The sequence below is a fragment of the Ambystoma mexicanum genome, chromosome 2q, assembly GCF_040938575.1.
Source record: "Ambystoma mexicanum isolate Mex_15411 chromosome 2q, UKY_AmexF1_1, whole genome shotgun sequence".
Taxonomy (NCBI): Eukaryota; Metazoa; Chordata; class Amphibia; order Caudata; family Ambystomatidae; genus Ambystoma; species Ambystoma mexicanum.
This window is the reverse complement of record NC_090924.1, coordinates 1,209,554,512-1,209,579,878: the sequence shown is the minus strand read 5'-3', so window position 1 is coordinate 1,209,579,878 and position 25,367 is coordinate 1,209,554,512.

Genomic DNA, 25,367 nt, shown 5'->3' with positions numbered 1-25,367 from the left:
AACCTGCAGCAGCGCCAGTAACGCCCTCGCGCAAGGAAAAGCCATCAACATCGCTAAATCATCGCAAAGGGCTGCGCTAACCCTGGACCAGTTTACAGGGCTGCCAAACAAGGAACGCAAAGCGGGCAACCTTCATATCAGGAGTACGCGGGAAGTTTTACACGCGATTAGCCAGGGTACGTGTATTACAGGGGTACGCGGGAAGTTCAACACGCGAGAGTCCAGGGAACGTGTATTACAGGGGTACGCGGGAAGTTCAACACGCGATTGTCCAGGGAACTTGTATTACAGGGGTACGCGGGAAGTCTTACATGCGATTAGCCAGGGCACGTGTAATACAGGGGTAAGCGGGAATTATGACACGCGATTTGGCAGGGTACGTGAATTACAGGGGTGCGTGGGAATTATCACACGCCATTTTGCTGGGTACGTGTATTACAGGGGTGCGTGGGAATTATCACACGCGATTAAGCTGGGTGGGTCCTCACAGGTGTTCCCTGTACACCCTCCACGGCCCCTGCAGGCAGCCCACAAAACAGGGGACTACCCTGCACACCTGCTCATGTCCCCCTGCACCCCCACCCCCCAGCAGTGCAGGGGCATCCTCCACCAGGCCCCCACCCATGTCTCCCACCACCCCCACCCCCCAGCAGTGCAGGGGCAGCCTCCACCAGGCCCCCACTCATGTCTCCCACCACCCCCACCCCCCAGCCACCAGGGGCAGCCTCCACCAGGCCCCCACCCATGTCTCCCACCACCCCCACCCCCAAGCACTGTGGGGCACCTGCCAGCAGGCCCCCACCCATGTCTCCCACCACCCCCACCCCCCAGCAGTGCAGGGGCATCCTCCACCAGGCCCCCACCCATGTCTCCCACCCCCCCACCCCCCCAGCAGTGCAGGGGCAGCCTCCACCAGGCCCCCACTCATGTCTCCCACCACCCCCACCCCCCAGCCACCAGGGGCAGCCTCCACCAGGCCCCCACCCATGTCTCCCACCACCCCCACCCCCCAGCAGTGCAGGGGCATCCTCCACCAGGCCCCCACTCATGTCTCCCACCACCCCCACCCCCCAGCCACCAGGGGCACCCTCCACCAGGCCCCCACTCATGCCCGACTCATGTCTCCCACCACCCCCACCCCCCAGCAGTGCAGGGGCATCCTCCACCAGGCCCCCACCCATGCCTCCCACCACCCCCACGCCCCAGCACTGTGGGGCACCTGCCAGCAGGCCCCAACCCATGTCACCCACCACCCCCACCCCCCAGCAGTGCAGGGGCATCCTCCACCAGGCCCACACTCATGTCCCCTATCACCCCCACCCCCCCGCCACCAGGGGCACCCTCCACCAGGACCCCACTCATGTCTCCCAGCGTGCTACGTGTATTTCAGGGGTGCGTGGGAAGTTCCACTCGCGAATAGCCTGGGCGCGTGTATTTCAGGGGTGTGCGGGAAGTTCCACACGCGAATAGCCTGGGCGCATGCATTTCAGGGGTGCGCGGGAAGTTTTACACGCGATTTCAGCAGGGTACGTGTATTTCAGGGGTGCGCAGGAATTCTCACACGCGATTTGGCTTGGTACGTGTATTACAGGGGTGCGTGGGAAGTTACACACGCGATTAGGCTGGGTGGGTCCTCACAGGTGTTCCCTGTACACCCTCCACGGCCCCTGCAGGCAGCCCACAAAACAGGGGACTACCCTGCACACCTGCTCATGTCTCCCACCACCCCCACCCCCCAGCAGTGCAGGGGCATCCTCCACCAGGCCCCCACCCATGTCTCCCACCACCCCACCCCCCAGCAGTGCAGGGGCAGCCTCCACCAGGCCCCCACCCATGTCACCCACCACCCCCACCCCCCAGCAGTGCAGGGGCATCCTCCACCAGGCCCCCACCCATGTCACCCACCACCCCCACCCCCCAGCAGTGCAGGGGCATCCTCCACCAGGTCCCCACCCATGTCACCCACCACCCCCACCCCCCAGCAGTGCAGGGGCATCCTCCACCAGGCCCCCACCCATGTCTCCGACCACCCCCACCCCCCAGCAGTGCAGGGGCAGCCTCCACCAGGCCCCCACCCATGTCACCCACCACCCCCACCCCCCAGTAGTGCAGGGGCAGCAGGCAGTCAGGCAGCAGCAGGTGGGAGCGTGCTCGGGGCTCTGGGGGGCAGAAGTTCGGCCTTCCGGGCAGGAGCGTGGTATTCCGTGTGCGTACGCGTGGCCAGCTTGGTACGGAGTGATTTGGCACGTGAAAATCCTGCACGTCACCGTGAAAACTGAGGAAAGGCCCTCAGCGCGTAAGCGCGTCTGTGACGTGACCCGCACAGGTGTATCCCACACAGCACGTGATGACAGAGCACACGTGGAAAGACTGCACGTCAGAGTGTAATCGCGTGTGATTGGTGGAAATGGCCCTACACGCAGAAGTGACAAAGCATGTAATTGGTGGAAATGGCCCTAGCGCGTACACACCGCATAAGTGACGCTGGACGTGTGGGCCTGTATAAAAGGTACGTGTAGAACACGTTTTCCTTGTACTTGCTTTTCGTGGAGAGCGAGTGGGTGAATTCTGTACTTCTTGTCGTTTCACACGCGATTCACTTCACGGCGTTTCAAGTTCGTATTCCCTGTTACCTCTGACAGCTTTTTCTCTTTTTTCTCTTTTACTGGTTTACCTGGGCCTGTTCCCTCAAACAGTGTTCCCTTCTACTGTTGTCCTGTCTCCTCAGACATCGTACAAATCTTCTTTTGGCGGGGGTGTTGCCAACCAAACGTGCTCCTTTTACACGCTCGTTTACCAGGCAGACGGTGAGTCATGCACGTATCTAACATCTGTGCTTGCCCCGTGTGTAGCCTACCCCTTCAGAGGTCATTCTAGGCTGCGTGTGACACGCATACGTTCATTCTTGTGTTACTGGGTGCCACAGCGTAGTGCAGGTTTGTCTTTCTGCACACGTGGTCTAGGAGGGGTTGCGTGCAGGTCATCTCCCTTTTTTGGGCCTCCTGTGCGTTGCGTGACCCGTCATCTTTCCCCAGGGGTTACTTTCAGCCTTGCTAGAGCACTAGGGTACAATTACCATCTGGTACCCAACCCCTTTGACCCCCAATTGCCCAGGACAATAGTCTACATCCACTCCCATACGCACATTAACATCAGTGCCATGGCTGGGAGGCGAGGATTCCGTAAGGGTGGCAAAGGTGGAAGAGCCACAAGTGGTGGCCGTGGTGGATCCGGTAGGGGACGTGGTCGTAACTTGCAGGGTGAGCCTGTCCCCCCATGTGTGGAGGACCAGTCACGGGCACCCATAATCCCCCCCCCTCCCGTTGAGGCTGATGTGGCTGACACCATCCATGCTCAGCCCTTGTTGGACCAGCCCATTGTGGCACCAGACCTGGCTGACTCCATGGCTGACTTCCAGGTCAGCAGGGCTATGACACGTGCGCTGGTGCACGTTGATGCCATCATGCCACGTGGATCTGGGGCAGCAAGGTCATCTGCTGCACCAAGGAGGCACGGCGGAGAGGCTGCAGGGGCAGCTGCGGCTCCATCCACCCCAGCCCTCACACACCCAGCCAGGACAGTGTTGGTCCTAGTCCATGCTGCTGACATTCCCCCTGACACCATCACACTAGAGCCAATGCCTGCACCAACTCCCATGCTGAGTGTGCAATCCCACACTCCTGATACAGAGTCCACCAGGGCTCCTGCCCCTAGTGTCCAGAGCGGCGCAGGACACTCAGGATCACCACCACCTTCCAAGCGGAAGAGGAAGAGTGCTCGTCCGGCACAGGCTGATGCCCCAGACACGGCTACACAGTCCGGCCCGTCCAGGAAGCCCAGCTTCACGGATGACGAACTGAATGCACTTGTCGAGTATGTGTCCGGACATGACAACGAGATGGTCATTGTTGCAGGATCCAAGACCACACCTGCACAACGCCAGGCACACTGGCAGACCGTTGCGGACATCGTAAGTGCCCTTGGAATCGTGAGGCGCACAGCCAATGATTGCTATAAGCGCTGGAATGACCTAAAGCGCAGGGCAAAGAGTAAGCTGGCCTCAAGTCATGCCGCAACTCTAGTGACTGGAGGTGGGTCTCCAGTAGTAGACATGGAACTCACTCCACAAGAGTCAGTCGCTGGGACCTACGTCACAGAGGAACAGATCCAAGGCGTGGGAGATCTGGCTGATTACGAGGCATTGTCCGGTGAGTGCACATGCATGTGTGTGTCATCCATGTGCATGGTGTGTGTGTGAGGGCTTCTGTTTGTGTGCCAGGTGAGAGTGTGTGCGCCTGAGTCGTATGGGTCAGCCATGTGCTTCATGCAATACTTCCTGCGCAGCTGCATTTGGCCATAGCAGTATCCCTTCTGCCAACAGTAGACATCTAGCCCAACTGCACGCCAGTTGCCCTTGAAGTGCCACAACAATGTTGCTTATTTTTCACTGTTCATTCAGTCAGATTGTTTGCATTCCCCCACTTTTACGAGCCATGTCGCTGTCCACTAGTCACATGTCTGACATGGCTACGGTGAAGTGGAGTGACTTTGTTACCTGGATATCATTTGTACACACATGTCCCTGTGCAATTGGACCATTTCAGACTGGCAGCTCCAGGTGAAAAATCTGACCTGTTAGAATTAGAAAAGCAATTACATGTGGGAACTGGACTGAATGAATAGGTGCTGCCCTCCTCTCCATCTTCACTCAATAGCAATGGTACATGCCATCTGTGTGATGGCATGTGTGTTTCACCTGGCAATCACAGGCCAATGTGTGATGCCACTGCCAGGCAGCATGCAGAAAATGTGTTCATTTTCCATCTTGGTGTCATCAGTGTGTGCCATTTGCCTGCACTTCATACGCACTGAGGGTGCATGCATGGGAGGGTTTTAGTCATGTGGGACATGTGTCAATCAAGTACTGGTTCTCTTGCTTCTCAGCCCTCATTGTGTGCCATGGTGCTAATGCCTGTTTCCATTTCTTTGTTTTCATGTCTTTGCAGGGGAAGACGCACCTGATACTGCTGGGGTTGTGGAGATGGTGCAGACCCAGGAGGGGTCCGAGGGCCGACCAACCACCAGTGAGGGACGTGGTGTGGTGGTGGGGGAGAACCCACAAGTGCTGCAGGTCGTGCTCTCAAGGGGTGTCTCTGGCTGCACCTCCCCCGAGCTGTACTCAGGTTTTGATTCGGATGAGACCTACGTGCCGTCGCAGGTGAGTGTTCCAGGGAGGGATTCTGTTCTGTCTCACCCACCTGCACCAGGGTCAGAACCCTCCATGGGGATGTCAGTGTTGGCAGCTACGCCTTTGGTGGTTACGGATGCAGGGTCACACTCCGCGACATCTGATCCTGTTCCTGGGCCAGCAGATAAGAGGGGGAATGCAGTCCTGCAGCCTCAGGCAGTGCCGGCACAGCAAGGCGCAGTTCGCCTTGCCCCAGACAGGTGTGGTGCCCGCCGACGTGGTGGCCGTACGCCACCTGGCAATACCGCATGGGAGCAATCCATTTACGGTATGGCAACCCAACAGGCTGCATCATCCGAGATGATGGCTCAGGCCATGGATAGGGTGGCCACTTCCATTGTCCCCCCAGAAAGGCTGATGGAGCGACTAGAGCAGGCAACCGATTCCATCTGCCAGTCACACAGGGAGGACATGTTGGGGTCCAACAGGGACAGGCGGGCGGCACTGGCGACTCTGCAGGAGGCCATCTCCATTGAGTCCCAGGGCCACAGGGAAGCCCTGAGGCAGGAGCTCCTTCACCTCAGGACGACTCTTGTTGAGCTTGAGGCTTCAACACACCAAAGGACAGAACAGCAGCTGGAGCGTCTCACCCGTACGCTCTCAGCTGAGATGCAGGCAACGAGGGCGGAGGTCCGGGCATCCCGTGAGCCCATGGAGGTGTTTTATTTTCCCAGGATCCACGCAGGTGGGTTCTGGTGTGCATCCTGTCCTCGGACTCCTGGGTGGCCTCCCCAACCCCCCCGGGCCCATCAATGGCCATTTTTGATTGTTTCTTATTTTTATTTTTATTGTTATTTATTTTATTCCCTATTTTTTTGGGACGATTTGTTGGCTTCCGTGGTTCCTGTGGGCATACGCTGCATTGTGGCTGGGCACATGCAGGCTTGTAATGTATTTGGTTCAGATGCTTGGGTTTGAGTCACACACACCCCTCCTGCTTCCCGTTTCCATGGGCTTGCAAAGGGTGTGCCCAAGTGACAGTGAATTACACAGTGACGTTGGACTCCCATGAGCTGTATGGGCAGTCTGTAGTCAAAACTGTGTATACATTCCTAGTGCATATTGCTGTTGTGTTGTACACTGCATGTTGCATTGATGTGTAACTCATCTTCTGTGTCTACCTCCCAATTTGCAGGTCCCTTCCTCATGTCTACACAAGGACCTCTAGTCTGGAGATGGGGTCCATGTTGGCAGCAGTGCACCTACAACTCTACATGGGCCAACACTGCACAGTTGGTGGTGGTGGGAGTGCAGGCATTTCCAGGTGGTGAGACTACTAATATGTAAAATTTGTGATGTCATGTTAATGGTAGTACGTGCTCAAGTATGTTGTTGGTCCGGCATTGCTGTGAGCATTTCAGGTGTTGCAGGTTTCTAATAGGGACACTGTACATAGTGACACTAGTGTCATGTTGTGGGGATTACTTTGTTTACCTGCAAATAGCATGACATGGCACGGTGTGTCGTGTGGCGGTGCTGGGGTTGGGTTGGCTGACATGGCACTGTCCTCTTGTTGCATTTTGCAAGTGGGTATTCTTTTTAGCTGCTTGAATGTGTAACTCCACAAAACTGCATTGGTGGTGTCTGTGTGGGTAGGGATGCACACATTGTGACACTTCCAGGTGAACAATCTCAGGCTGATATGGTATTCACGGTTCATTCTCCAGACATTCAGGATCAGTGTCAGGTTGAGTCATCATTGATTGTCAGATGGAATGTGCCAGGGCAGTGTGCACTCCACAGGGGTGTGATTTCTATGTGAAGTAATTAGCCACTAGCTGTGTACGGGCTGCCTCCCCACGTGCCCTTTCCCCTCCCATGCGCAGCGGCTGTGCATGTGGTTGGGGATGTGGGGCCACCACCATGTCCACGGCCAGGCCCCGGCGTGTTGCAACGTTGTGCAGGACACATGCTGCCACTATGATCCTGCACACTACTGGGGGAGCGTATAACAGCTGCCCGCCAGAACGGTCAAGGGAGCGAAAGCGTGACTTTAGCACTCCGAATGTGCGCTCCACTATGCCCCGGGTTGTAATGTGGGCTGTGTTATATCTTACCTCGGGTGGCGTGGTGGGGTTCCGAATTGGCGTCATCATGTGGGGGCTGAGAGGGTAGGCACTGTCCCCTGTGGAGGTGGTGATTGGTATCATTGGTGGGGTTGTGACCTTGCTCAGTATCCAACATGCATGCATGTGCAGTGGCATACATACTCACCAAGCAGCCATGTATCGCCATGCCGGCCAGCATCTAGGTCCCGGCATAGGGTGGACATTCGGTAAATGAAGCTGTCGTGGGTGGAGCCGGGATAGTTGGCATATACTGAGGTGATGATTCCCTTGGCATTACATACTACCTGCACGTTGTTGGAATGCCAGTGCTTGCGGTTCCTATAGATGTGCTCAGATGCCCTGGGGGGACGTAGAGCCACATGGGTGCAGTCGATGGCACCTAGCACTTTGGGGAATCGTGCCACACCGTAAAAATCCAGGGCGGCAGCATGCCTTTCTGCAGGTGTTCTGGGCAGGTATATGTGCCTGTCGACTGATGGGCGTGCAGTGATGATGTTCAACACCAAGCCTGGTTTAGGCAGCGTGACTGGGTGGCCTGTGACACCCCACCCACTATGGCACTTGTCCGCTGAAATGATCCAGTGGCTAAGAAGTGCAGTACATTGAGGACCTTCTCCAGGGGGCTGAGTGCTTGGGAGCACAGGGTGGGTGATGTGAGGTCATCCTCCCACTCACTCACCAGGTCCAGTATTATGTGTGGTGGAAACCTGTACCTTCCATACACCTGGTCATCAGGCATCCCGAAAAGGCTGGTTCTGGTTGTGAATATTCTGGCCCTGACTATCCTCCTCCTCCTCCTTTGGTAGCCCACTGCCACTGCTGCTAGGAACGGTATGTTCATCCTGGCGTCTGGCTTGTTATTGTTAAAGTGCGTAAATTCATGCTTTGCGCGTGTTCTAGGCGAGCGTGTGACCCGCGCACCCCTGAAATCCAGTTCCCAGTCCAATAGCGTGTGGAAATTCACACGCAAAACGGGATACAGGTGCGCTGACGTACTTGCGTGTGTAAGTGCCCGCGCACCCCTGAAATACACGTACATAGGCCAATCGCGTGTACGCGCACTTTTGTCCAATTACACGCGATGACACTCTGACGTGCAGTATTTACACATGTGCTCCATCATCACGTGCTGGGTGGGGAACACCCGTGCGGGTCACGTCACATACGCGCTTACGCGCTGAGGGACTCTGGACCAATAGAATCGCGTATGCGTGCTTACGCGCTTACGCGCTAAGGGCCTTTCCTCGGATTTCACGCTGATGTGCCGAATTTTCACGTGCCAAATCACTCCGTATCAAGCTGGCCACGCGAAAACACACGGAAGACCACGCTCCTGCCCAGAAGGCCGAATTACTGCCCCCCGTGCCCCGAGCAGCCTCCCACGTGCCATCTGCTGCTGCCTGCCTGCCTGCCTGCCTGCTGCCACCGTGCCCTGCCATTTGGTGCCTGCACATCAGCCATCTGCAAGGGTCCAGTTGCTGTGTCCACCCCTGCTGGAACTGAAGACTCCCGACTGGGATTACATCGCTCCACAGCCCAGCCCCAGGACCCAGTTGCCCACCCACACCTGCCTCTGGGGTTGCCATGTCGGGCACTTCCACATCTGGCACCAGTGGCAACCCCAGGCCAGAGGGGCACCAGCTTCACTGCCACCGAAGTTGGTGTCCTGGTGGAGCATGTCCTGGGGCAGTATGATGCCCTCTTTGGATCGTCCCGCGCCAGCAAGGATGGACGGGAGAGGATCTGGGCCGACTGTGTGGTTGCCATCAACGCGGAGGGAGTGGCAACCCGCAACGTCCAGAAGATCAAGAAGCGCTGGGAGGACTTGAGGTCCAGGACCCTTGTGAAGGCCCGGCGCCTCGTGGAGGGGGGCCGGGGCCGCATGAGTTCCATCCAGATGAGGGTCCTGGAACGCGTACGCCCAGCGCTCCATGCCCAGATCCTTGAGAGGGAGGCCCGTCTGGAGTTGAGCGGTAAGTGTCCAAGCATTAGTGTGTGACACAGGGCATGTTGCTGTGTGCTGGGTCTATGATACTTGCCTGTATGTGTGCCATAGGCCATATATGCATGTATGTGTGCATGGACATCATGGTAATGCATGTGCAACCAGTGATGTGTGACCCACATGGTTGTTGCATGTGTTCAAATGCCGCATGGGGACCCCTATGCAGATTTTGAACATGAGAGCATGCCAGTCTCTGTACCGGGACATGGGTGGGGGTGAGGGATGGGTGCCGATGCCAGGTACATATGTGGTAGCCATGTCTGTGTGGCTGACCTGCGTGTCTGTGACTTGTGCATGCCATGGATGCATGACACATGTGTGTGACAATGCACAGATTTAGTGAAGCAGCCAAATTGCCCTTGTATCCGCTGTGTTTGTTGTGTTTGGGGCCAGATGGATGTGACTGAGGTGAAGTGTGTGCATGTGAAATGCATGAGCCATGATGCATGTGAGTTCCATATCATTGAATGTTTCAAGAGTCCATTGGACATGCATGGAAATGTCCATGGCATGCAGCATGCCTGTTACTGTGTGTGTTTTGCCTGGACTGACCCATGTGTTGTGGAGGGACATGATGGAAGTGTACTTTGACAGTGGTGGTCATCTGCTATTGCTTCCTGTCTAGGGGACCATTGTACAGTACCCTGATGCTTGTGTTCTTTGTCTCCCTCTACGCAGCGGCTAGTGAAGAAGAGGGTGGAGACGGCGCTGTGGAGCAAGGCGGCGGGGATGCCCCCACGGCTGCAGCGGAAGGGGTGGGTGAGCCGCCACAGGGGCCTGCTACGGTGGGAGACGGTGAGGAGCCATCCAGTTTGGTGGTTTGCACAGAGGAGGAGGAGGCCGCCACTGGGGCACACATGGGGCCTGGTGGGGGCATCCCTGCTGGTGCAAGTGGTGCAGTCCAGGGCCAGGGGCAGGAGGCAGCACAGGTCACCGTGGAGGGGCCTGTGCATGTCGCTGTCCCTGACCCTGTGAGTGCACCACCATGCACCGGCAGGGATGCCCCGTCCCAGGCCCGTCCGCAGGTAGAGGGGATGTCCATGTCACCTGACTCCCCTCCACCTGCGGACGTGGGAACCCCTGGCCGTGCGGAGAAGGTCCTGATTGGGGTCGCGATGCGCACGGCTGTGATTCGTGATGCCGTGCGTGCTTCCCGGGAGGAGCACGCACGTCATCACGAAGTGCACCGTGCCGACGTGGCCCAATTGGGATCGGCCATGTTCGGGGGTTTCCTGCATGTGTTGGCCAATGTGGCGGCCCTCTCCTCCTCTGTGCAGGCTATACACCAGTCGTTCTCCTTGCCGTCTTCCAGCCCAGATGCCACCAGGGCCCCCTGTGGACCTGCCCCGACCAATGCAGCCAGCTCGGTGGGGATCCCATCCCTGCCACAGTTGGGAGTCGGAGGTCCAGCAGGGGTGGACAACACAGCAACTGGACCCCAGCAGATGGAAGATGTGACAGCATCATCAGGCAGGGCACGTGCACGACGGCGTCGGTGGTTTCCATCAGCCTGGATGCCGTCGTGCTGGCAGAGGCAGTGGCGTCGGAGGCAGCAGCGGGCTCGACGTGGGAGGCATCATGGCTCGGGGCCATCAAGATCAGAGGGGCAGGCATCGGCTGGAGGGATGGTGGTGTCTTCCGTGTGGGAGCAGTTGGTCCAGCGGATAGGTGCGGAGCGGCAGCGGGCGGAAGAGGAGCGGCTCACCATGGTCAGGGCGGAGTTCTCCATGCGTCGGGCGTTGAGGCGGGCTGAGTGCCTCGAGGAAGCTCGCAGGGAGTTTGAGCTGGACATGGGGTTATCCCTGCGAGACCTCAGGGCCAGGACAGAGTCCCGCCTCCAGGACATCGACATGGAGTTCGATGATGCCCTGGCCAGCAACATCACCGAGTGAGCCGCAGGACTTGCCCGCTGCCTTTGTATATAGTTATTTAGTTAGTTAGTGTTAGGTTTCCTTTATTCATTTTTATTTATTTGGACCGCTCGGACAATGGCCACTTTTTTGTATATATTTTTTCATTAGGTAGTAGTAGGTTTCATTTATGGTGTTGGGCTCATGGACCCTTGAATTTTCGTGTATATAGTTTGCTTTTTGAATGGACATTTCTTTTATTAATTATTGTGTTCACCATGAGGAAATGGTTTTTCATTATTTTCCTTCCACATGATTTTGCTTTGGACTACATTTGTTTTTGGATTCCTAATTTTTTATATTTTTTTACATTTGTTCTCGGACATGGACCTTTTATTTTGTTATCCCCATTGTTGTGTGTTTGATTTGTTTACTTATTTCACATCTTTAATACAATTTTTTTTTACTTTCACTTGTGGTATTTTCTCATTGGTTTCATACATGTCATGATATGGGTTTTGACATTCACTTGCACCCATTGTGTATGTGTGTGTGACGGACATGTGTTCATTTACATACTTGCCATTGGGGTTGTATCATGTAATTGCATTCACTATGTGGGTGGATGCAATCCTTGCCTGGGTGTTTGTGCTGGGTATGCTGCCCATTACTGCCATGATTGAGTATCGTCAGGACCTGGGGGCAGGGGGACATGTGTGGGTGCCTGGTGGAGGGTGCCCCTGGATGGTGGGGGGTGGGGGTGGTGGGAGACATGAGTGGGGGCCTGGTGGAGGCTGCCCCTGTTGACTGGGGGAGTGGGGGTGGTGGGAGACATGAGTGGGGGCCTGGTGGAGGGTGCCCCTGGTGGCGGGGGGGGTGGGGGTGGTGGGAGACATGAGTGGGGGCCTGGTGGAGGCTGCCCCTGGTGACTGGGGGGGTGGGGGTGGTGGGAGACATGACTGGGGGCCTGGTGGAGGGTGCCCCTGGATGCTGGGGGGTGGGGGTGGTGGGAGACATGGGTGGGGGCCTGGTGGAGGGTGCCCCTGGATGCTGGGGGGTGGGGGTGGTGGGAGACATGAGTGGGGGCCTGGTGGAGGGTGCCCCTGGTGGCGGGGGGTGGGGGTGGTGGGAGACATGAGTGGGGGCCTGGTGGAGGCTGCCCCTGGTGACTGGGGGGGTGGGGGTGGTGGGAGACATGAGTGGGGGCCTGGTGGAGGGTGCCCCTGGTGGCGGGGGGTGGGGGTGGTGGGAGACATGAGTGGGGGCCTGGTGGAGGGTGCCCCTGGTGACTGGGGTGGTGGGGGTGGTGGGAGACATGAGTGGGGGCCTGGTGGAGGGTGCCCCTGGATGCTGGGGGGTGGGGGTGGTGGGAGACATGAGTGGGGGCCTGGTGGAGGGTGCCCCTGGTGACTGGGGGGGTGGGGGTGGTGGGAGACATGAGTGGGGGCCTGGTGGAGGGTGCCCCTGCACTGCTGGGGGGTGGGGGTGATAGGGGACATGGGTGGGGGCCTGGTGGAGGGTGCCCCTGGATGCTGGGGGGTGGGGGTGGTGGGAGACATGGGTGGGGGCCTGGTGGAGGGTGCCCCTGGATGGTGGGGGGTGGGGGTGGTGGGAGACATGAGTGGGGGCCTGGTGGAGGGTGCCCCTGGTGGCGGGGGGGTGGGGGTGGTGGGAGACATGGGTTGGGGCCTGGTGGAGGGTGCCCCTGCACTGCTGGGGGTTAGGGGTGGTGGGAGACATGAGTGGGGGCCTGGTGGAGGCTGCCCCTGGTGACTGGGGGGTGGGGGTGGTGGGAGACATGAGTGGGGGCCTGGTGGAGGGTGCCCCTGGTGGCGGGGGGGTGGGGGTGGTGGGAGACATGAGTGGGGGCCTGGTGGAGGCTGCCCCTGGTGACTGGGGGTTGGGGGTGGTGGGAGACATGAGTGGGGGCCTGGTGGAGGGTGCCCCTGGTGGCGGGGGGGTGGGGGTGGTGGGAGACATGAGTGGGGGCCTGGTGGAGGCTGCCCCTGGTTACGGGGGGGTTGGGGGTGGTGGGAGACATGAGTGGGGGCCTGGTGGAGGGTGCCCCTGCACTGCTGGGGGTTGGGGGTGGTGGGAGACATGGGTGGGGGCCTGGTGGAGGCTGCCCCTGGATGCTGGGGGGTGGGGGTGGTGGGAGACATGGGTGGGGGCCTGGTGGAGGGTGCCCCTGGATGGTGGGGGGTGGGGGTGGTGGGAGACATGAGTGGGGGCCTGGTGGAGGGTGCCCCTGGTGGCGGGGGGGTGGGGGTGGTGGGAGACATGGGTGGGGGCCTGGTGGAGGGTGCCCCTGCACTGCTGGGGATTGGGGGTGGTAGGAGACATGAGTGGGGGCCTGGTGGAGGCTCCCCCTGGTGACTGGGGGGGTGGGGGTGGTGGGAGACATGAGTGGGGGCCTGGTGGAGGGTGCCCCTGGTGGCAGGGGGTTGGGGGTGGTGGGAGACATGGTGGGGGCCTGGTGGAGGCTGCCCCTGGTGACTGGGGGGGTGGGGGTGGTGGGAGATATGAGCAGGTGTGCAGGGTAGTCCCCTGTTTTGTGGGCTGCCTGCAGGGGCCGTGGAGGGTGTACAGGGAACACCTGTGAGGACCCACCCAGCCTAATCGCGTGTGTGACTTCCCACGCACCCCTGTAATACACGTACCAAGCCAAATCGCGTGTGATAATTCCCGCGCACCCCTGAAATACACGCGCCCAGGCTATTCGCGTGTGGAAATTCCCGCGCACCCCTGAAATACACGCGCCCAGGCTATTCGCGTGTGGAACTTCCCGCGCACCCCTGAAATACACGTACCCTGCTGTTATCGCGTGTGGGACTTCCCGCGCACCCCTGAAATACACGCGCCCAGGCTATTCGCGTGTGGAAATTCCCGCGCACCCCTGAAATACACGTACCCTGCTGTAATCGCGTGTGGAACTTCCCGCGCACCCCTGAAATACACGCGCCCAGGCTATTAGCGTGTGGAACTTCCCGCGCACCCCTGAAATACACGCGCCCAGCCTATTCGCGTGTGGAACTTCCCGCGCATCCCTGAAATACACGTACCCTGCTGTAATCGCGTGTGGGACTTCCCGCGCACCCCTGAAATACACGTACCCTGATGGAATGGCGTGTGGAACTTCCCGCGCACCCCTGGAATACACCTACCCTGATGGAATCGCGTGTGGACCTTCCCGCGCACCCCTGAAATCCACGTACCCGGCCAAATCGCGTGTGAGACTTCCCGCGCACCCCGGTATACATGCACACGTATTTTTTGTCAGCGTGTCCGTGTTTGTGGGTACCCCTTTGCACGTCATTTGTCCTGGAGGGCCACAGTATAGGACATTCATCATGGCAGTATATGGGTGCTATTTGTTGGCGCACCTTTTGGCGCACATTTCTTACAGCCGCAGAGACGCTACCGCCTGCTTTCTTGTGGCGGTCGTGTTTGTGCCTGTGTGCTGGTTTGAGCGTGCGCTTTTTTGCCCTATTCTATTCCATGAATACGTGTTGTAGGCGAGCGTGTGGGCGTTCCGCGCACTTGTGCCCTGTACTTCCCCCGTGACGCCCACGTTTTTGCCAGTTGTTCCCCATTCCGAGTGTTACGCCCGTGTTCCGCCTACTTTTGTTGCGTGCGCCGCGCTATGTGCGAATTTCGCTGTGGCCTGTGTGATTTTCGCTGTGACCTGGCGCACGCTGTTAGATGGCCTGTGCGCCAACGTGCGCGGCGCACTTTTTATCGCACATCCGCTGGTTTTCTCGCGCACGGACTTCCATGAATCGACGTGCGCTGCTTTTCGTGCGATTTTCGCACTTGCACTGCGATTTTCGCTATTCCACTGCGATTCGCACGTTTTTGCCCACTTGCGCCGCGCTAATTATTCCATGAATCGGCCTGTAAGTTTAAAAGAATTGCCCAGGATCACACACATTAGTTATGATGTGAAGCTGGGATTTGAGCCAATCTGCAGTTTCTGCACTTGACACATTGTTTTCTAGTTCTTATCATATAGCAAGGTACAATTATTTGTGAATGTTTCACTTTCATTAACTAAAATAATACTTTGTTTGTAAAACTGACTTCAAAAGTACACAAATCACATTACAGCCTGAATTGACAATATTTTAAAACAACACTTTATAGAAGCATGTTTTGCAAAAGGGGAATGATTCCAGCTTCATGTTCACCATTCTCAAGGTATGTATATTTTGGTTTTGTATTTTATTTCATTAATAGAGTGCTTTCATCAAAGCACTTTAACAATAATTAGTTATGAACAACAGCATAAAATAACAATCAGGGGAATGAAAAGCATAACAACAGAATTAAGCATGGAAGAGTGCCTGAAGCAAATGAGTTTTTAGCTGCATCTGAAAGACATGTGTTCCAGTGTTTGGGTCCAAGGAGCACGAATGAACACAAACTAGAGGAGTCACAGGGTGAATTACGAACAGAGGGAAGAAAGAGGGACTCAGAGCAAAGGGAACGTGCAGGGATGTATAAGGGGACCAGAGAACAAAAATAGGGAGGAGCAAGACCATGCAGGGATTTGAAAACAAAGCAGAGAATGTGAAAGAGAAGATAAAGGTCAAAGGAGAGAAGAGAGGCCAAGACGAAGGGAATTAGTGACAGAGGAGCGGGAAGAGAGCTGAACTAGTAAGTGGACAGCAGACAGAGCGAAAGTGAACAAGATTAGAGGAGGGGACACCAAGAAAAAGAACAGACCAGTAATTAGGCTGAGTGGAAAAAATAAAGACTAGATGAGGAACTTTGTAGTCTGAAAAGAGAGGAACTCTAAAGATGTCAGCAAACAGAATGAGCTGTGGTAGCGATATGAAGAGAGAAAGAAAGCGAGGGGTCACACATGACTCCAAGATTGCAAACAGAGGGGGAGAATGGATGCAAAGTTGGGGGAAATTAGATATCAGATAGCATTGGTAGAGAATCTTGGGGCCTTATTATGAGTATGGTGGTAACAGTGCCAGTAAAACCGTCAGGATGGTGCCAGACTTCAGAATGGTCACAGCACCTGGCTTGCCGGAAACACCGGGGGATTATGACCCCGGTGTTCCTGGAAGTCAGGCGTTGGAAAGTTGTAAGTCCCCATTCCATTTGAGTCCCATAAGGCTCAATGGGAATGGGGACCACGGAAGCACCAGCACTGTTAATGACAGTTCTGGTGCTTCCGTGAAACTCTGCGGGTGGGTGCCGTTCCACCCGCCAGGTCGGACCCTGGTGGGTGGGATGGCACCTGCCACAAAGACATACTATGCCGGTCTGTTGTTAACAGACTGGCATGGTCATAATGAAGCACCTGGTATTGGAAGGGTTGAGATAAAGGAAGTGAGAGGCCATGCATGTGTTAAAAGCTGATAAACAGGAAGAGACAGTGGGCGTCATTACATGGTAGGAAGTAACCATGGCACTATTAGCGCCATGGCTACCCCTTACCACCTTCTGGGTCTGGGTAGGTGGTATGGGGACTTACCGGGACATTCCGACCCTGGAGGTCCTGGTAAGTCCCCATGCCAACTACCATTCCCCATTCCCATTCAAGCCCCCACACGGCTCAATGGGAATGGGGAAGGAGCTAATAACGGTACCGCTATTGCGGTACCGTTATTAGCTCTGAAGTCCCTCAGCGGGTCCCATCCTTAACGTGTGGTCTGACCACACGTTAAAGATGGGACCTGCTTAGGGACCTCGTAGTAGGGCGGTAAGGGATTACTGGTGCCCTTACCGGTGCCGGTAATCCCTTACCGCCTACCATGTAATGAGGCCCAGTATCTTGGAGAGAGGGGGTGAAGGAAGAGACAGAAAAAAAAGTGATCTGAAAGATTAAAGGAGTTGATGAGCACAGAGAGAGGAATAGAGAACAGTGAGGAAAGAACAGGACCAATTGCAGAACCCAAAGAGAAGGGGACAGGAGGAAGAGTTGCCCTGCCCATGAGACCAAATAGAAACAGTTTGAATAATAGGATGCACACCAGTTGAGAACAGATTAAAGAAAGATCCGAAGAGGAAAGCGAAGAAACAAGATCAACAGTATCAAAAGCCACAGAAAGATCAACAAGAATATGAATAGAAGATAGTTTACTGAGCAGAAAGAAGCCAGTTTGAGACATGTAGACATGTAGACTCTGTGGAGTGGGCAGGACAAAATCCAGATTGTAGAGAAGAAGAGAATGAATGTGAAGATAAGAAGACATCTGAGAGTACACAACTCTCTCAAGAAGTTTAGATAAGAATAGGGGGATAGAATGTGGGCAAACATTATATGACAAGGAAGAGTCAAGGGTCGGTTTTGTGAGAATGGGAATGACAGTCGCATGCTTGAAAGAAGAAGGGAAAGTAGAAGAAGTCAGTGTTGACAAGAGACGAGAGATACAGAATGAAGGATGGACATACGGAAGAGATGCAGGAGAAAGCAATAGGATCTAAAGGGAGGCTGTTGGGTAGCATGCACTAACGACAAAGAGGTATCTGAGTCAGTATTAAGAGCAAATGAAGTCAAAATGGAGAAGAAAGAGCAAAGTGGGAGAACAAGAAGGGGGAAAAACAGAAGAGAGGTGTGGTGAATCAGGGGGAGAGGAATGAGGGAGAGGAGACGATGCAAGAGTGTGGTTTGAGAAAGTCGAACACAAAGATGTAACTTTAGAAGTGAAGAAATCAGCAAAGTCAGTGACCAGAGAGAGGGCAGGATCAGGCAGACAAAGGCAAGAACAGAATTGAGTACCTGAAAGAGATGATGAGGGTGATGGAATGTGAGGAATTTGACCTTCCGCACAGGGAGTGTGTGCTTGCCTTGGCTTTTTTGATTTTTTGATAATTAAAATGAATAATGGGAGATCAACCTCTGAGAATGTGTGAGGCCATTTCGCACACCTTGTCTCATCTCACCCCACAGAACGCATAGTCACATGAGCTCTGGGAGGATACAGCCTACAGGTGCCGTCCTCCCCTGTCATGTTCACATGGAATGTGACAGCCACGGGTACATCAAAGCATCTCAAGAAGGAAGAAGGCACACCTTCCTCTGGCCATGGACAGCCTAATTAATATACATATATATATAAAGGCTCCATGGATCTGCTTTCGTTTTGTTTAGTTTGGCTGATGGCAGTGCATACTAATTAGAGATAATTGAGGCAAGCCTGTTGAAGGAGCTTGGTTGCCGAACAGACAACAAGAGGATGGGGCTAACACCCTTTGGTATGCAATGTGTCAACTTGAAGCTGGTTCCCATCCCTCTGTATGAAAGGCAGTGAATGGCATTTCTGGGTCCATTAGTTACCATAGGTACCTCTGCAGAGCGGATCCTTTTCAGAGGGAAGAGGTGTGTGATTTGACAGCAAGTCTGCTCTCGTCACAAACTTCAAGGGAGACCTGCACTTTAATCAAAGGTCATAGAGAGCTATGTTAAACAGAGAGACACTTTAACCTACAACAGACAGGATGATGGGTGGGATAGGTATAGGTTGCCACCCCTTACCTTTCCTGATGCAGAGCACTCTGGTCCTGACCTCATACATAACAGCAGATTGTTGTTGAGGACCCAGGATTGGTTCATTTAGGTAGGCTTAGCCTGCACCAATCACTGAGGCCCATTTGGCTTTAAAAGAGGGCTGGACCCCTAATTTAGCAGATCATCTGACGACTTTGAAAGGAGTAAGAAGAAGGACTCATTTGAAACCGGGATGAAGGTACAGTTTACCTTACATCTTCGGCCAGTGAAGGAAGGGCATGAGTTCCTAGAGGGAAGCAAGATCCCTCCCCTAAACATTTCCCAGGAAACAGAGGGTGATACCGGACTCAGAGGACCCATCCAGCAGCTCCAGAACTGGCACCCAGCCAGCACACAGCGTTCCCTGCTAGGTTCTGCCAGCAAGCTTCCTAGGTGGGAAGTGCCAGAGAGTCTCTGAACAAAGGACAAGGCCGTTGCCTGCAAAAACTCTCTAAGCTTGCGGATGTCTGCATTGAAAGGATGCCAAAAGCTCAGCAAAGAAGCAAGGAGGAGTTCCCCTACAAGCATCAACCAGCTTCCATCCTTTAAGGACATTTTCGAGACAGTCGAGTCCTCGAACGGCAACCAGCTGCACGTCTGACTGTAGTCATGCCACAGTCATCAGAGCCATCTGAGACGCCTCGACCAGTGCTCCAGATCTGCCAACCAGCACAGAGACAATAATTCTTGGCCCCAAGCCGCTGTGTAGGCTAGCCTGCAGCCGTCCATTCAGCCTTGCTTGCCGAACTGCCTGACTGCCTGATACCCGCAGCTGTCTCCCACCTCGAACTCTGTCTTAGGATCAGCAAAGCTCCCTGGAACCACCACAACACATTTGAGCATCAAGAACGTCTTAAGCACCAGGTACATTGTGGTTTTGCCCACCTGGTCCTTCTCCGAATGCTCCTATAGACAGTTTATGAACATTTGTCTCTTGGTGCTTAAACCAAATAACCTTGAATTGTAAGACTGATTACTTTATCAACTGCCCTCCTGTCAGTATCCAGAGTGCTTCCCTTTCCTTCATGAAACTGTCCTCTGTGTTTCTTTACAGTGTGGTTTGTATTTTGTAGTATGCTAGAACTGTCTGTTGTAATAATAATAAAGTAGATATTTTTAATATAAACTTCACTGGACAGTTCCTTTTATCACTGGGTAATAATTGTATTTTTGTTGTGTTGCAACTAACCAACGATCCATGACCTTGCCGAGATAAGCTTGCTGTTCCGTCCACATTACCAAAATTGGACATGGAGGTTTATAATTGACAACCTGTAGTGCCAAAGACTGTGGCAGACCGAGAGAAGTGTATTCCCAGGCAGTGAGTAAACCCACACACATATCGCTGGTCACACTCTTGATTGGATTCTCTCACACTGTTTGTCAGTGTCTGTTCGGATCACTTTCTTATATTGTCTGCTGTTCATCCTCCTGCCAATCCTATGAGGATCAATGTTAACCCCAATTATACCACGACTTCAAGAAATCTAAAAAAATGTTTTTTGCCGAGAACCTTTTGCCCATCCTTAAAACTAAGCTTGTTGGGCTCGAAAAATTTGACAAGGCCTACAACTTGGCCTTCTTTCTTGTGGACACTTTGAATAAAGCAGTCAACCCTCTCACCCCCCCCCCCCTTCAAACCAGAGTTATCAAACTAGTTTCCACTAAGAACTCCTGGTTTAACAAAGACATACTGGAGCGGAAACACTCCAAAAGGGCAGTGGAAACAACTTGGCCTAAATCCCCCCACCAGTTACGCGTGCCCTGTACAAACAAGCTGCATATCAGCTTAAGACAGGTATTATAACCGCTAAAACTGCCACCTTCAATAACAGGATCGCCTAGGTCAAGTCTAGCTCTAAGGATCTCTTTACAATCCTGAAGGATTTTGAGGGCAAGTCAGTGGTGGGTTTTACTCCCTCCAAGCATTCACAGTGGTGTCAGCCAATCCACAATGAATTCAAGAAAAAAATCCTTAAACATCTGGAGGCCATTTGTGCCGAATGGAAGGCCATCCGATCTTCTGGGGTGAATGTATTAATCCCAGGGCTTAATCCTAAACCCACCCAGCTTCTAAAACCAACAAATTCACTTTCTCTCCCTGCTCTGAGGGCAACGTCTCCCAAATCATAGGCTCAGTGAAACCAACCACCTGCCATGGACACATCAGTTCTTCAAGGGTGTTTAAAGACTGCACACACTTTCCAGTCCCTTGAGTTACTAAACTTGTGAATTTATCTTTTGATGAGGGCCTGTTCCCTGTGTTTTTGAAGCAGGCCTGGATTACGCCACTTCTCTAAAAAAGCATACTCAATCCTATTAATGCTGGGAACTATCGCCCCATCACAAACTTCCCCTTTCGGTTGAAAGTGTTGGACCGTTCAGGAGCCTTATAATTTCAGAGCCACATTGAGGAATAGAACATCCTTGGTCCTCAACAGTCTGGCTTTAGAGCAAGACATGGCATGGAGATGGCCCTTCTGGATTTGAAATTCAATTGTGCTATTGTAATATTACCCATTGTTGATTACCGTCCATATTCATAAGTGTGCTATTCAAATATTATTTTATTCATAAAAGTGTGATATATATATATATATTGTTTAATTCTTCAAATAAACCTTTTTAATTTGCAAAACAAACCTACTTCTTGGCTCAGTGAGGTCAGGGGGATTCAAAGAGAGGGGCGTTATATAAGGGTTCATCATCCAGATTTAAGAACTTCTGAAATAAAAATATATAAATAAGGGCTTCCATTGGGCATCCCACCCTAAGCATTGACTTAGTTGGATTGCTGGATTGAAGTCACTTACAGTCTCCCCCTGTAAATGCCTAATTAATGAGCTGGACTGTATGTCACCAAACTCTGGTTACATTGGTTCTGATATCTCAGAAGGCACACTAGGTAGTAGTACCACTGAGATTTTGGCTCCAACCTTCTTCCCAGCGGTAACATCACTTTTAGGAGGTATAAAGAAATATGCAAAGAGAGACCCAGAACATATAATATCCTTACCCCCAGCGGCTCTATGGGGCATCACTCCTACTACATTCCATTCAGATCATAGTGCCCCTTCTCAATGGCGGCTCCTCATGGTGTGCATCTCCAAAAAGCTCCTCCAATGTAATAGCCTCACTAACCTTTGTCCCCTGATTGAAACCTTGGATGACTTTGCGTCGGTCATATGCCCATCTAGAGGGAATTTGGCATCTCAGATAGATGAACTATTTATCCAGGATCACTGATGCAGCCGGCAAAATCGGACAATGACTGTCAAGTGAACTGCCATCAAGACAGTACGGACCAAGCTACACAAACCACATATATCAGGCGTGACTCTCCTGTATCTACAGAGAATATACCTGTTACAAACAAATAGGTCCCAACTCCCATTGCTGATACTAAGGGTCAAGGCCAGGAAATTCCTCCATCAATCCAGGCCCTAGATCCTAAACCCCGCCAAAGTCCTGCCAAACAAACGGCTGTAGTGAATGTTAGATTTAAGCAGGTGACTTCTCTGAGCTTGCACTTAAGGAAGTCACAAATGCCGAAGATCAATAACATGAGCACTAAAACCTTTGTCATGGATCAAAGGAACTTTGTGATCACTAATATTGAGAAGGTGGCTGGCAAAGAGTCCAGAGAGGCACTGCAAAATAAGGTGTTAGCACGGCTACGGCAACAAGCAGGCCCTGGTGTTGTTAGAATGTCGGATTTGGAAATTCTACATAGGATTGACCTTAGTGATTGGTGCTCGCACCAAACTAGTGACTGTGTCCTAGAGGGCTGTGGGTTTAGCATGTTACCGTCATATCTAAGACTGTGTAAATATCTTCCCAGGGGTTGCTCAAATTGTAAACTAATACTCTGATACCCGCTGCTTGATCGGGTTAACCTTGTTTTATGCGTAACTGAACCCTTTTGATAATCGCCTATTCCAGCAATGTAGATTATTATTGTTGGTTGACTATTGTGTTGCTTTTTATACACTGTATCCTGTTTTTCTTTTTCATGTTTTATGTTCTGTATTTTTTGTTGTTCGTTTCTAAGTGCCATCATGCCTCCGGGTCCATTGTGCGCAGTATAAATAAAATAAAATAAAGAGCTCCTTTGAATGTACTTGATTAATCCCTGCCTGTCAGTCCTGTCACATCTACAGGCCAATCAGGAACAGCCACTTGGGCTACTCAGCTAGAATTAAAGACTCACTGTAACATGCTGGTGGTAGAGAACCAGACAACATGGAGAGTCCCACAGTGAGTCTGGCCGGTGGAGAGAGGATGATCATACTTTCAGAGGCAGTTTTCCAGTCATTCAGGCACAATGCTACTGTGCCTAAACTCCTATCAGTGACTTTTATACCCCCATCAGCTTAGCCCTTGGAGTGTGATGCACCCTTAAAGACCCTCTGCGGTGGATGGGGCTAGACCCCCAGGACAAGTAATCTGCATATCATATCATTTGTGTGACCCTCATTGTTTTTGTTGCACATGGCAGTCTGCAGATGCTCACACAATTTCTTCTAACTGATTCAGATGTGTTTAGCCGATAGGTGACCAAGGAGGAAGTGTCATGGCAGAGATTTACTTCTATCAGAGAGCTTGGGGAAGAGAAGAACACACACTGTTACTTCAGGCTGACTTCCACGAATTTGCAAATACATGGTGGCAATATGTATTGTTATATCTTGCCTGTCTTGTTCAAGGTGGAAGGTTGGTTGTGGAGTGTTTCTTTTAGTGTTCTATCCTAGTCTTACATATTACATCTAACCATCCTGGGTTTGAGATGCCCGCTCCTCTGGATCATCAACTATACCTGCCTGTCTACCCTCACACCCATACTGAACGTGTTATCCTTTTCTGGAATAAAGCTACATACTTCTACTTGCTGTCTCGGCATGTTGCACCTGCCTGCAGACTTCAATACATGTAGGATTTAAAATAGTTCCATATTCCAAGATGGTGGCTGGCAAGGATGGATGTGTGTGAGCTCTGCCCGCAGCGGATCGCAACAGACACAGACACAGACAATCAAGAATTGCACCTGTTTGCATAGTGCGACCAGCATTGAGTGGGTGATCCAACCGAGCAGAAATGGTGACTTGCCAGGCCAAGGAGGTGAGAGAGAAGTGCTGTTGGAGGTGGCTGTGAGGATGACGGGTTGCTGCAGAAGGGAGCTGGTGGAGTACACAGAGCCCAGTTCCATTGAGACAAGAGGGGTTGAGAGTGTGGGCACGGAGGCTGCGTCCACAACTGGGGCATCAGACAGGAGGGAGGTGTGGTGAGTGAATGGGATGGACCCTGAGAGTGATGCCACATAGAAATCCACTGCCGGCTGCCATGAGGAGCACTACAGCTAGGAGACAAATGAGGGAGTCAGCCAGAGGTCACATCCCTTTGGTGGAGTGCGAGGAGGCAGCAGAGGCGGACCAAGAAGTGACCGCCCATGGGTGAAAAAGCAAACTCAGCAGTGTTGGCAGGCGCTGTGACATCTGCAGCCAAAGAGAGAAGGTACGCCGGGACGTACAGTCCCATTGGACCTGCCATACCCGCAAGGTACATCCAGGCAGGAGCAGAGCCCTGTAAGAGTCAAAAGGTGCTCCGGGTTCCTTAATAAGTAGTAACAGGAGAAAGGAGAGCCTTAAGTTTGAGGACACAGCATGACTTGATGGCATGCTTTTTTTTATTTAAAATGTTTTGTTTGATTTTACAAACTTTTCATTTATGATACTCTCTCAATTTCACATATTTTTACATTGAATTTGTTTCAGTCCATTAAGTCTCTTTTGTGATCTCGATCCAGAATTTAATTATTGTAATAATAAGCCACTGGTCGTTTCCTTGAAGTAAGTTAGCCCATCTTTCTTCGGTCGTCATCACTTTTTTCGAGATTTTGAAAAAATCTCTGTAGAGTTCTCTTTTTTCTTTCAACACAGGACACACCATGATCAGATGAAATAAAGTTTCTTTTGTTTGGTCTTCTTTACAAAATCTACAATCCGGGGATGTGATGTCTGTTTTGTCTATCATCGCTAGATACTCTCGGGTTGGTAATATGTTCAGCCGGAAACGTGGAAACAAATCACAAACCATTCTGTCTGGAAATTGAATTAGATAATGGGGTAGTTCATTAAGAGCTCTTACCTTGTTATCACATTTAAGGTAGCGTTTATATGTTGTTTGGGTCTCTACTGTTTTTATCCAATCATTGGTTTTTAATTTTCGATTTGCCTGCTGAGGACTCTTAATCAACATTTATCTCATCTGATATTTCTTCTAGTCACATTTTTCTTTTTATGTTTATGGTCCATGTCGAAAGAGCTGAGGTTTGCAGAGCTTGTTTCTTTTTCTTTCATTGACGGAATCTTGTCATCTGAGATTATCTTTCTATACAGATCCATCTGCTTCCTTGTAACTATAGATTGGATTGACTGTAATCCCAGTTCAAATCGGATCCTTGCTATTGGGAATGATTTTGGGAGGGCTAGTGTCTTCCGCCAGTATAGTCCTTCAAGGTAAGGCCAATTAATAACTTTCTGATCTACTAAAGTTTTGCTGCCGTAAGTTAATATCGAAACTACCTTTTGCTTATATAACAGGGTGGTAGCCTTTGCTGAATATGTGACGTATTTCAGGTGACAAAACCTCCCTTGTCTTGCAAGGGATCTAGGCTTGCCCTCAATGTGATTGC